Source organism: Temnothorax americanus, unplaced genomic scaffold (genome assembly GCF_048541705.1).
Source record: "Temnothorax americanus isolate GAGA-0224 unplaced genomic scaffold, ASM4854170v1 Scaffold2, whole genome shotgun sequence".
NCBI lineage: Eukaryota > Metazoa > Arthropoda > Insecta > Hymenoptera > Formicidae > Temnothorax > Temnothorax americanus.
In genome coordinates, this window is record NW_027509338.1 from 5,649,557 (window position 1) to 5,664,335 (window position 14,779).

Here is a 14,779-nt window from a genome sequence, read left to right on the forward strand (position 1 = left end):
TAGCGGCATTTTTATTATTACTTACTTGCTTTTATACTTTTGTACTTTTATACTACTATTTCTTTTTTATGCACAATTTTTGCGATAATTTATCACTGCCTATTTTCTTAACATATTATTTATTAATCTTAAATTATTATTCCTTAATTTTTAAATTGTCTAATTTTTTTTAGTGGTTTTTATCAACTATATGCTGTTACTATAATATTACGATAAAAACCGAATTTACATGCAGTTTGACATTAGTAGTATCTCATAAATTTAATTGTTTGTTATCAAAATTAATTAAAAATTATTCTATTAATTATTTATTATTTTTTATTAAAAAATCTTCATAAAATTATTGTCTATTATTTGCAATTTTGTTGCAAGTTTTGCATTAATGGTTCGCTATAATGTACAAAATATCATGTTAAACATCAGGGTAATAGGGACTGGTTTGATAAGCCTCGTTGCGCTATTACTTACATATCACCGCATGTTTTTATATCAAATAACGATTACGATAAGTATACATAAGTAGCGATTTATACACTTATCGTTAAGAAAATGATTGGTTTCTTTGCAGAAAGGTAAATAGATGTAAAAACTGGCGTATAATATTTTGCAAAAAAGAAAAATCCGTTATTCTACGGTACCGGCTTAACTTTCAAGGATATTCGATACTTTTATAAACTCCGCATTATTCATGAGATGTTTTATTACAAATCATTATACATCCATTGCGCTATCATTTCACTCTGCATCGAACATCGATCTTTTATAGTTTTAACCTTGGAACAAAATAATAAAAAAATTGTGTAATAAATTTGAGTTGATATTAAACTTGCAATAATTTAGGCAATTGTGCAAGCCAGGGAAAAGAAAAAGAAAGAAACTGTGGATAAAGACTCGATGTAAAAATACGTTGACGTCATTTCTTGAGAAAAGCGGGAAGGCGACTTAAGCCAGTTTTATTTGTAGATTTAATTTAATACAAAAAATTTATTATTTTTTAGAGATCGGGGCCGTCTTATAATACTTACATTTTAAGAACGATAGAACAGATATAAAAATAAAACAATAATAAAAAATGCATAAAAAAATTGTATTATTATATTATAAATCTCAAATGTAATAGAATTACAAGTAGAAGAGATAACATAGTTAAAAAATCTAAGCAAAATAAAAAAGAAATGATCAAAGTCTCATAAGTCGAAAATTTAACGGAATACCAAAATGAGTAACTCAAAAATTTAAATGTTTTATGTTATATAGGCTCCATTGGGTCGAGTATTTCGAATGAGATAGCTTTTCGAATAATCATTTGAGATCTCATATTCTGTGCTACATTGATCAAATAAGTCAGTTTTCACAGGTTATCGCACTGTAGGCCTTGTACCGACGACACGTCAAATGTAAATTGCATCAACCCAGCTTTTCTCGCGCGGAACCGCCCGTGCGTGAAACCAGAACCGGGCGGTTTTTCGACACGCTCGAACTCGCATTTATGTCTAACGTGGATCCGGTATAATCGATCGACGAATATCATAGACAAACGTCGAAGAGCGGTCGCGAACCTGGGTGACACACCTCCGAGCATTATTTCCGTCCGGCCAGAAGGCTGGTTCTCGATCTCGATATCACGTTACGCAATCGCGCGTACCGCCTCGGCAACGCCTCGCTGGCGTAACGTCATAGCCGAGAAAATAAATGAGTTATCTTTACGCTGCGGAGAATGGAAACCGACGACAACGGCGAATAGGTTCGATAACTCGCAAATACGTAATAACTAATATATACATATATAATATTTATGAGAGAGACAACAGATTTTAAACTGTCAAGTTTCGCGACAAAGTTTCGCGACGTCATTTACGGAAAAAAAATGTGTTGACAATTAACATATTATTTATGTATTGTATTAAGCTAAGAGTTGAATGATATATATATTGGGTTCTAAAATATTAATTAAATAAGAAATTAAGTAATGAAAAATTATTTGTGATATACATCGTTATTAACTACTTATTTTTCAATCTTTCACAGTTTTTATTTATTTATTTTAATTTATTATATCAATTTAATTTACATAACTTTTTCTTTAATTTAATATAATTAATAGGAATATTAATTTTTATATCTGTTATATTAGTTAGATAGAATTTTGAATAATGTTTTATCTTGTAATTCCTCAAGTTTTACATCAGGCATTGGTATAATAAAGACTCACTGTGCAAAGATCACAATTAGTTTTTTACAACCACTTGATACAAAGTCATTACGACGTTTGCGTTTACAATTTTTATTGTAACCGATTCCTCTTTGCTTCACGCTTCTTGGTCAGGATCGGGTCGATATCATGGCGCGAAATCGGCGAAACGATACTACAACGTACGTACACGCGCGTGCATTACAAAAATCAAACAGGCAGGCAGGCAGGCAGGCAGGCAGGCGTGTTGCAGAACACGAACGTCATTGCTTGCTTGCTCAAGCTTCAAGAAGAATTTGCCTTAGCGATAATTATGAGTCACACGCGACAGACTCGCGGGAGATTTTGTAATGAGAGACATGTCACTATGCTAATAGTGCTAATAGCCATTTCTCGCGCAGCCAGGCTGCACAAGAACCGCCGACAATGAGTCCTGCTGCTCGCTGCGCAATCGTCATTCGGTACTCCACATTCCCTCTGTAAAAAGGCCCAGCAGGAACGAGGATTTTTCTGCGGTTTTCCGGAAGTCTCAGGATACGCGGAAGCGTGGGCCTCGCGTGACATTCTCTCGCTGCAGGGACTGGAGAAAGGTCGAATTTTTTTCCTTGCGGTTTTGTCTCGCAATGGCAGATAAATTGGCCAGATAAACGTAAATCTTTGGAATTATCTCACACTAACTTAATCTCACACACACAAAATTAATAAACTTAAATAAATTTAATAAAAGTATATAAATTTTAACACTAACGCGTACCTACATCAATTTTAAATCTTAACTTTATTATTCTATAACATCTACATAAAAATGCACCTATATATATATAGAAATTAATAAAAACGAAAGTAAATAATGTCGGGGCATAAATAAATCAGGTTTATTATTCAGGTTATTTATTCAGGTCGGTTGGCTTTTTTTCCACAAGATTTTGCCGCTTGCCTCCGTTATACATTCGGCAATAAGAGCGATTTTTGGTATTGCGGATAAAAAAGGCGTGAGCGCATTACTTTCGGCGATCGGATCGACGTGTACGTAACGTAACAAACGACGGACCCGATCCTGTGTCTCGCACTTACGTAAGATGCAGATCTTGATATAAGTGCAATACGGTTGCAGTTTTCACCGGCCGGGTCGCAAGAAAGTAAGAGTCACAGTAATGAGATTTGTAAAACCTTGCAATTTTTAAAATTGTATCAGAAAAAAAGAAACTGATCACAGAGAAAGAGAGAGAGAGATAGATAGAGAGAGAGAGAGAGAGAGAGAGAGAGAGAGACCAAGAAATCCGAGAAACTTACAAAGTTAGTAATTAAAAAAAAATCGGAGAAGCCGATAAAAGCTCACTTTAGTCAGCCAAATCAAGAATCGTGATAAAAAGTGACAAAGAAAATAGATGCATCTCTATAGATAGATTTGTAATATCTCGTAATTTTTTAGATTGTTTCAGAAAATTAATAGGTGTATGCACGTGCACGTGCACGTATATTATATATGTGTGTCAATAAATTTTGCTTCGATTTTTTATTTGAACTAACTGACTATCTTTATTAATTATAATCGTCACGACGTTTCGACCATGGGTTTTGATTCTTCTCAATCGATGCAACTTTGATGCTAAAGGCCATTGCACGTAACAAAGTTTTAGTCATAATCGTATATATAAGGCCGTAAGAAAATAGACCACGCACAATCGATTATTCTCCTTGAGCTCGAGGAATAATCGAGTGTGCGTGGTCTATTTTCTTACGACCTTACGATTATGACTAAAACTTTGTTACGTGCAATGGCCTTAATATGTATAAAGCAACCTAATTTAAAATCACTGTAAAAATTTTTTAAATGTGAATAGCACTTATATAATAAACGAGAAATCTTTTGAGAAAAAATTTTAAAACAATAGCTCAATTCGTTATTTGTTTTCTTCTACATCAAGAACGATTATCGTTCTTTCTATTCTTCTTTCTCCGCTCGAGCGGTGCTCCTTTGTATTTCGACGCGACGTGCAGCGCATGGACATCCCGTTGCACTGCACTCTGTCGCGATGATGTAACTGCAACGGCGCATTCACGCATTCTTCGCAAGGACTCCGAGAGCGGGGCGTGGTTGTGGTTTGCGATCGACCAACCGACCGGCTTATCTTCCACGAGGAATCGCACGTACGCACGTGTGCACGCGCTTATTTTCAGCGTGATCTGTTTTTAGCCGGGAGAAAAATTATGTTACGCACACACTCGGCGAAATCGTGTCGCGTAACGAGGCACTTTTAAATTCGTAAATAAAAAAAGCGCATTTCAGAACGGGGAACAATGCCATTTTATATTTGGGGGTGAGTTACATTACGTTTTTTTCACGCAACAAGAATACACGAAATCATAGAATGTATCTTTGAATTTTTTAATGTATATATAATAAAGAATTGTGTAATATAATTAAAAGCCACATTTTTTATATTTTAATAACTATAATAATATGGAAATATATGTGGAAGATGTAAATCGCTCGTTAAACCTTTTTGCTTGTTTTAATATTTTGGATTAAATGCCATTCAATATCAGACGAATATATGTAATATCCATATAATATTTAATTTTCGAAAAGCAGCGAAAATAATTGCGAGCAACTTCCACAGTCGCTCGTAGGAAGGAAATAGAAATACAAATTCGATGCTGCCTCGGTAAATCAACGTTTATAAATGTAAATAAACTTGCAACATATTATACGAGAAAGTTGCACGAGTTGTATACTACCGACGATGTTTTCAACCTCAAAGCGAATCAAAACATATACGCGCAGGACACGCCGCTCTCTCGCTAGGTCACTAAATTTTCCGCGTAAAAAGAGATGACGTGCCGCGACATCACCGCCCCGAATTTAATCGGCCGTCAGTTCGCGCGGTACCTTCCGGGAGATTAGACGCCTTGTAAATCGCTGTGCGCGTTCTGCGTTCGCGCGTGTATATTTTTATCCGATCGACGTACTTTCCCGTACGGGACACCTTTTGACCGCTGAATTGTCAGCGACGGGTTTACATCGACATTTATTAATACGGCTGTCTGGCTGTCTCGACGATCGGTTATAAATCGCGCCGACGACGAATTGTGGCAAGTTCCGTGAAGTTGGCGTCAAGCGCGATTGCGCGATCCAATTCAAATCTCATTGTCGGTATTGAGACGAAATTGAATAAATCAAATCTGACGATTAAAACTCTCATTAATATCTCGATTAATGTCGTAACGGTGCTTCGAGATTCTTTTGATCGTAATTTTCGTGATTCTAATTAATTAGTATATCGCGCGTCGGGGGGAGAAACCATATGTGACGCGCGGAGCGCGCGAAACGGGTCGCGGGCGATCACGTGACCGCCGAAATTTTCTAATACGCCGTGTCCGGTCAGTTTGCGTCGCGCGTCCCCGGTGATTAGACGAGTCACGAGTCGCGGAGTCGCGGAGTCGCGCGCGGGGGTGCCGAGTCGCGGTGCGCGCCTTTTCCGCTCGGGAGTGCCGGAACCGCCCGACGGAGACGGACGCCGAGCCGGTTCCGATTCACCCGCGACACCCGCGCGATCTACGCTTCTACGCGGCTGTCCGGGTCCGGACGATCCTCGACCACTGATCCGTGTCACGCTCCACTTCCGTCTATTCCGTCGTTTCGCCGGACTTCGTTTCCGCAATCGTCGCCTGTCCCGCTTATCGCCGAGTGCCATGCCGCCCAGCATCGAGAGGAGCATCGAGGACGAGAGGTACCGAAGCGGATGATTTGTTTAGGTCTTGTTACGGCCGTTAACGGACAACGCTACGTTTGACACCGGTGGCGCAGTAGCTTCCCAGGATCTCGCGACGCCGATCAAGGTTAGGAAGCGTCAAGCGTCGATCGAATCGATTCGTGTGTCGAACGATAACGCGAATATATCGGGAGTGCCGAATGAGTTTACGCGCGGACGGTCGTTTTAACGTTGATTCGCGAGTTGATTAACGCTGTCGCGCGTGTTCATTCGGAATCGATATCGATCCAGCGATGTCGTATTTTGACAACGGGTGTGTCCGCGTATCGCGCGTTACTCGGGAATGTGCATATCGCGGGTGCGAACACTGAAGGAGTCGCGGAGCGTTCGGAGCATCGAAGATCGAAGGAGTATCGGAGAAGGATCAGAGATTGCTGCTCGCGTCTGCGTCGGCTTCAGCGATCGGTGAGTGACCGGTGTCTTTTATATTCAACCCTTAACTCGAAACATATTCATTTCTGAGACTTGACGATTTTGTTCATGATAGTTCAAAGCTTGCACGACGTATTCACTTTTTGGCGGGATTATGAAGAATACAATGATAGAATGCACACAATAAATTAATTAATCAAATTAGTTATTATCACTATCTATTTTAATTATTGTTGTTGTATTTCTGAAATTGTCTAAGATGCATTTTAAAAAATAAGAAGTAGTTACATGTTCAATTTTTATTGTTATCTATGCATGTAATTGTGGTATAATATAAAAAAAAATATATCTCGGAAATTACACGCTTTTAGTACAAAAGTACCTACTTTTGTAAAGGTTTTGATTTGAGGGTTAATTATTTTTATAATTTATAAATAAAAAGTATGGATGATGAGAGAGAGAGAGAGAGAGGGGAGAGAGAGAAGGCGGAATATCGGCGCAACGATTCTTATTGAATAATGGTACAATAAACAAATTGAATTTTTAAAAATTATCAACAATTATTATTTGGAAAGAGAGAAAAGTTTGCAAGTTTGGACGTTCATCCGTGAAATAAATAGACTATATAATATTCTCGATAACGTTGCCCATAAATGCGCCGGTATATCCGCGCTGAAAAGACATTCACGCAAATTAAGCTTACGAAAGTATGAGTTATCGTCAACGGATAAACCCGGCGACAATCGTTAAGTATGCTCGATCAGAGTGGAAATATACGAGTATGTTAGGCTTCGATATACGGATCGCGTTGCGGGCGCCCGCTCGATCGAAAGTGCCGTTGCATAATGTCGGGAAAATTCAATGGAACGTCTCGTAAATGTGGCTCGTTGCGTGGCTTAAGTATCGCCGGTGTCTTGCGACAAGTATTATACGCGTCGTTTCATTACGTTATACGTGGTAACGGGAAAATTATTACGGCGGAGCGTTGCGAGCCCGCCGCCGCTGCCGCCGCCGATATTTGCTCTCGAATTCCTCTTCGCCGCGTGCATTGCAGCAATAATCTACGCGCGCGTTTTTGGAAGCGAAACTGGTGATTATTCGTATAAAAGGCGTTTCGTAATTATTCGTAAAAGTTGAAAGAGCTGTCTTTCGCGAAATGAAATACGCCCCGCGTAATTGCTTCGCGAATAATTGCTCGTGCAATTTGAAAAATATTATCGCGGAGCACACGCGCCGGATAATGTTTTATTGCATTGTTTGGAATACAGTAAATTAACTACACACATATAAAAAGAAAATTCACAGTTTTATTCATGAAAAATAACACAAATTAATTATTTATAAAAATATAAGAATAATTATATTTTTTTCTTTCGAAATTTTTAATCTTTATGTGTATTATATGAAAAATTGCCAGATATATATAATAATTTCACGTTTTATTGTAATGTAGGCAATTTCATGATTTTAATTTAACCATTGTTTTATATTAATACGAAAATTTAAACTGTGTGTAATTTTATTTAAATTTGTGTCTCGTTTATCGGAACTTTTGGAGAAGTAATTTTAGGTGCCGCGATTAAAGAGTGAAACAAAATTCAGGCTATTAATAGTGCTTCTTGCGCTTCTTCTCGAGTACATCTGTTGCACTGTACCTCGCGAGCATTTCCGAGTTATACTCGACGCAGGTTTGATGCGAATATAATCAACACTCGTTCACGGGATAAAACTAGTCTGACACACATCTGCGTTACGCGAGACGTACGTTCATATATATCACTATAACGTCGATTATTTCACGGACGTCTCGCTACATGAGATACGACAACGCGACGTGAACGATATCGATCACGTAACAATGATATTCGCGTAAATCAAAGGTGGCGCGTGGCTCGTGTCACGTAGCTGTCGATCCGCCTTTTATCAGCAGTCCGCCATTAAGAAGGTGGAACCTGGCTAATGGCCTCGAGTGCAGGCTACGGAGTGGCCAGCTCGAGGGGGGTCACAATAGCGCGACGAACAATAGCAAGGTCGGGCGCTGTGCAAGATCGAGGTAAGTCGTTACGTTAATTTACGCTACCCGGCCGTGGCAGAGAACTTATCGCGGTAGGTCGCGGACGTCGAAGAGAGATTAGCTCCTTCGTTTTTTCTCTCCGTCTCTCACTCTCTTTGACACGAGAACAGCTGCGGGGTATTCCTCGATTACAAGGTAATTCCCCCTTCGGCTCTTTCGGTTATATGCGACCGCTGTCTGTTGGCGTCTTGATTGACTCAGCGAGGCTTAGCCTGGGGGGGCGGGTAACGCTAACAAATTGCGTTAACGTGAGGTAGGTGATCGTGTCTAATTGAATTTCCCTGCGACGTCAGATCGTATTCAAGTCATTCGTGTCATTTGATCTTCGTGTCATTGTCTTTGACGCCGCCGAAATATTTGTCAACGCAAATTAGACCTCTCGCGATGAATGTTTGCATATTGAAATTGACGATGCATTATTAATGAATATGTGTGTGATTGATAAACATTTTGTAAACTTGGTATACTACAGTTTTGGTACATCGTACGAATGTTACACAATCGGGTAAGAGAGGAAAAGCATATTATGAATATTTCCCTGGAAATTTGAGAAGAAAAGTTTTTAATTCTTTTACTGGCATATCCTATCCAAACATCCTAAAATGTTACATATTTTAGAAAGTTTTCTAAAGAAAATATAAAGGTCGTATTATTCGATTCAAATATACTATCTCCATAAAAATTTTTAATGAAAAATAGATAAAAAACTGAAAATTTCTTGCAATCGGTACTTGCGTTTTTACGAAATCTACGCAATATTGTGCACGAGATTGTGCATCAACGAGCGTGTGGGAGCTGCGAAATCTCACGCATGCGAGGTTAAACCGTTCCGATCAATTAAGCAGAAAAGTAGCCCCGGCCAGGATGCCTACGATTAAGTCTTGCGATACTAATCTCAATCGGTCGTTAGTCGATTTCTATTTTCCCGCGATCGTGATAGCGCCGACAATGCGGACTAGTTTTGCGATTCACAGAGACGCCGGTACTTATTTGTGGAGATTATTACATGAATACCCCCCATTAGATTATCATATATTTTTATTAATATGATAGAGATATGATGTAACGATAAAATGCAAATTTGTTGCATTTTTATGCTTGCGAAACTAGAATATGTATGTGAAAAATTATATTTTATCTAATTGCTAATAACTACTCTCGTGTAATAAATCTGCCAAGATAGACTTCCTTGTCGTTTCAAAGCCAAATCAACCAACAAGATGTTTCAGACTTGATAAAAAGAGATCAAATAAGATCTTCGTAAAATAGTCTACATAAATTAAATCAAAAAAGATTTTTTATTAAGCATTAAAAAATAAATCGTGCACGTTATGCAACTTTTTAATTTAACATAGATTTAAAAATATATTCTGTTTTTTGAAATCTACAACCTTTTGATATACATATTTTTCTAATTTTTTGAATCTGTCGTTGGCAGGTAATATACACTCATTTAATTGTACACGCGTCGTAAACGTAGAAAGGACTTGTTGACGTTGGCGGTAATCAAAGTACATTTTACTGCGTAAAATATGATTGTATTATTAATATATATTTTTCTCTTTTTAATATTTTACATGAAAAGAGTCTCGTGAAAATATTACATATTTGCAAAGAAAAACGATCTGATTAATCTGCTGTATTAAGCTTGCTCTTTTTTCTCTCGATGTTTTTTAAAATAAAATTAGATACATTCACGCTAGAAAAAAAAGATAGGGAAGCAGACGTTAATAATTATTCAAATTGATGAGACGTTAATAATTATTCGAATTAACAGGAAGTTAGAAATTGAATGAAAAATGTTTAACGCTTGCTAAGATTTCACCGATTATTTTACTGGTAATTATCGCAGTATTGTAACTGATAATCGAATATTTCAAGCTAAAACAGTAGCTATATAAATCGTTTATTATTATACGTTTCGTTTATTGTGTTGTTATTCGAACGTGTATCAAGCGAAATCGATTTTGATATTAAGCGAAGTTTAGCAGCTCGATATCTGCGACTGTTTATTACTTCATGCTATAATTCTGATTACGCGGTTGACCTCCCACAAATGATATTATGTGGATTATGCGCTGTTGCAATCAGATATACTTGTCTCAATTTTCACGCGTGAGACCTATTACAAGTTCGGTGCCGCAAATGCTGATTTGCATATCGCGTGCAATTTTTCGAAAATTTGCGCAGCGGCCGTGAATTTTTTGAAATGCTTTATTCGCGTATCTTGTTACATTTATTAAAAATTATTATTGAATATGACAACAAAAACAAACGACTAAACATGTCAAATAATAAAATAAAAGACAAATATGAAGTAATATAAGAAATAGATAAATATAGTTCGAAATAAATAAATAAAAATGTATCTTATAAGATACATATAATGTATCTCGTGTTTAAATTTATGAAAGAGAATAGCTGTTATAAACATTTTTCTATTCTTTATTATAATTTTCTTCACTTTCCCATTATAAATTTTAAAATTGACAATATTATTTCGAAACTAGAAACTTGCGTGAAAAAAATTTATTTCTCAATTTTACTTTTGCACGATGACCCGTCCGATATTCGCAAACCGTTACAACATATATTATCGTTCTATTGCAAATGTATGATATACAAACGCGATATCGACTGCATCCGCGCGGAATCTGGTGAAGGGTGCACTTAAGAAACAGAAGCGACCGGGTTTGTTAATCATTGCAATGTGCAACTACCTTGCGAGCAAGTAACACGTGCATGCATAATACAAACGTGAGAGGCGAGTCTCGTCAGAACTTTCCGATATATCGCAACGAAAGATTTTGCTGCGTAGCATGTCTCGTTTAGTCTGGAAATTAATGTGTCGCTTGTTTTTATTTTTTAATCATAAATAAGGCACAGATATAACATAACAGATTTCTATAATATTTTTAGACTATTTAAATATATCTGCGGAGTGTTCAGGAATTTAATTCAGCTTTCCAAAAAGACTAAGCTCTAGAGCTTAATCTATAATTAATCTTCTTTTCTTTTTAGAAAATTAAAATAATTTTTTTTTAATTTGCAATTTTATGATATATATTATGATTTCATAATTTTTCTAACCCTTTTTTGATATGCGTAAATATTTATTATATTTTAATAATGTAATCATAATTAAATTAATGATTACAGAGAAGAAAATGTTTCTCTCACTCTTCTCGTACCTTTCGTCCGGAAATATTGCGCAAATATTTTCCTCCGCGCCGGATGTCGGACGGAATTTCGAGCGTGTACTTGGGAACGACGGAGAACAGGAAAAGCGAGCTTGCTCAAGCGGAAGGGGGAAAAGGGGGGGCTTTCACGAGAGCTGTTTCCCTTTCGCCCTTCGCCGTTCTCGCACTCACGATCAAAAAATTCCAGTTCCGCAATTGCACCAACCTGACGCTGTTGATCGTGGCTGCTTTCTGAGCGATTGTCATAATGAAAATCGAATATTGTAGCGCATCAGGGGGTTAGGATCGATTTTCCTTTTAACCGTGCATTTTACTGCGGTATCCATAATACCGCAAGGAATATCGATGTTTTATCGAATTCTTTGCGAAGAATGTGGAAATAATAAGAGAGCCAGAAATAATGAAGAAAATATTGAAAGTAGTTTAATTTTAATTTTCAATTTGAGTCATTTAATTCGGATAAGAAAATAAGACAGACGCAGCAATATTGATTTGCGCTATTTAATACATTATTAATTTACTTCCTCTTTTCTGCTTACCTCATAGATAAATCGGATTATAGGCGGATTATAATATGAATCCAATTATATAGAATTGAAAAAAAAAATAAACCATTGAAGAATTATTTGTTGAGTTTATCCACCAATATTTTATCTGTTAACTACTACAAACACAATAGCCAATATAATAATTAGTGTCTGAAAAATAAGTTAATTTAAAAAACATTTACACATTATCTATTTAACATTAAATAATAGAATATAATTTATAAGAATTTCTTTTGAAGGATTACTTAGCATTTTATCTATTATAGCTTTGTATATTTGTAAACCTGATGATTATTAGGCAGTTTAAACCCTTTAAAGATTAGAGATATAATTCTTTGGATGTCTTGAATGCCCATCAGTTTGTGGATGGGCTTTAAAGATTGCTCTCAGTGGTAAATATACATACCTTAGCGATGGTAAATATATACATACGAGTATATATTGCTCTTTCTGATGTAATACCAATCTTATTAAACGCGCATTAAACGCACATACGGTAGAATCTGGGTCGTTTCGCTCTAGAAGCAGCCGGCCGCTCGCGTCATCGATTTACTCGATGCACTCGTGCGTCTTTTTTTTTTCGATCTTGTTCCCACGTGTAACTAACAACTTAAGGGTAGTTTAACACCTTTCATTAATCTTATAGAAAATCTCAGAACGCGCAGTTTTAATATGAATTTAATAACAGGAAGTAATTAGAAATGTTATTTTTATTTTATCTTTTTTTTAAGTAAGTGTACAAAATAATGAAAAATAATGTTTATTTTGCACTCGTATATATGAATTTTTTATTTATATGAGAAATGAGATGAAAAATATGTGAAAACTCAACGAAGCGTAATTTGATCTTCAAGTTACTGATGTAAGACAGAGATTAATTAATTATAAGACGTAAGCAACTTTGGAAAAGTGCGGTTTTCACGTTCTCAATGCCTTTTGTTTTTCGACGATATTTCGCGGTTATCAAGGTAGGAAATCGAGGAATTTTTTAGGCGCGGCATTCTCAGACATGCTATATTACGAGGGTAATGGTTATGTATTACTCTACTATATTTCCCGGCTATCTCGTTATTTTGTCAATACACGTATAGATTTAACTGCGTGTCGAATATAGCGAATAAACGTTAACGCTATGCACTTTAAGATAGTTATTTCTTTATTATGCACCACGTGCCAGTTATGGCGCAACAATTATGATTGTAGCACTAGTATTAGGGAAGTAATTCTTCAAATTATATATATTTATACTGCAGCCGTTATTCGTTTATACATCGTTAAATTAGGATGTACCAATTAAAAGAAAAATACGAATTATTGAAATGAAGAAAATTTATGAAAAGCTGGTGTTATCATTTTATTATATTAAAATATTAAAATATTAATATTTTGAATAAAATTAAAAATTTATTGGTGGAGGAGGGGAGTTCTGATACGTCATTGAATTTAATGTATCACTCATTTCTAGAGTTTTCATGTTTATTTCTTAGCTTGAGGATAACTGATGATGATATGGTCGATCTAAATGATATGATGATTTTAACAAAACACGCCGCAAACAGCGTTAGGGCGTTTAACGTCGGCGTTTTTTCACTCGGTAGCGACTTTTACGATACCCTACGTGAGTTAAGATGGTAATAAAGCGGCCACATTCATTCAGCGTTCAAGACTTTTAAGTACAAGGCGAGGAGAGCCTCGCGTGCCAATTATATCTGTTGTGACAGATCGTTGTCCTTTGTCCCGTCATGTCAAGCGCCACGATTAGCCTCGTTTCGTAAAAAGCAATCGTTTTTACAATCCTGCCTGTAAGATAAATAAGTATGCAATTATTTTATTGTATTGCTTATTGCTGTTCTATGCATATTATTTTTTTTTTCTGGTTAACCATTGCAGAATATACCAAATTATCTACTAAAACTTGAGAAAGAAATAATCATGCGACGAAAATAATCCAATTTCGTTTAATTTCGTATATTAGGAGGAGCGAAAATGTGCAATGATGGTTTATTAAAACTTCAAAATAGCTTCAGTATTTCCAGTGATTCGGGCGAGTAATAAGTGACGAATGCGGATTGGAAGTCATGAAAAAAGCACGGAACTACATTCCGCGAGTAACTAGAATGAAAACAGCAACATGCTGTTGCATTTTATACATGTGTGTGTATGTGTGTGTGTGTGTGGGGGGGGAGGTGTGGGGGGGTGTGTGTGGGGGGGGAGGTGTGGGGTGTGTGTGTGTGTGTGTGTGTGTGTGTGTGTGTGTGTGTGTGTGTGTGTGTGTGTGTGTGTGTGTGGTGTGTGTGTGTGTGTGTGTGTGTGTGTGTGTGTGTGTGTGTGTATGTGTGTGTGTGTGTGTGTGTGTCTGTGTGTGTGTATGTGTGTGTCAACGGTGTAGAAAGTTATTTTATCGCGGTATCAGTTTTATCGCTAAAATATGCAACAAAAGATGCGGAATCGGTATGTCTAATTGATACCTGGAGGCAAGTAGATCTATCATATATCATAAAGGAGAGTGGATCGAATACGCTTCGTACTAATATATACTTCAATATACAGGGTGTTCGACTTTCATCTTATCTACGACTACGACTAATTTTAAAAAATTGGACTTTTCGTTAATAAAA

At 36.7% G+C, this 14,779-nt stretch overlaps 1 long non-coding RNA gene across 3 annotated transcripts in view; it reads left to right on the forward strand.

Moving 5' to 3' along the window:
* Window positions 1-5,780: 5,780 nt before the first annotated feature.
* Window positions 5,781-14,779, forward strand: part of LOC143896896 (uncharacterized) — a 214,793-nt gene continuing 205,794 nt past the window's right edge. For 2 of the 3 annotated variants that reach the window (XR_013256789.1, XR_013256788.1), the window contains exon 1: window positions 5,781-6,372. This is a non-coding gene — a long non-coding RNA (uncharacterized LOC143896896). Of the gene's footprint in view, window positions 6,373-7,875; window positions 8,393-14,779 lie in introns of those variants that run through there. The other variant, XR_013256787.1, reaches the window with a different exon arrangement.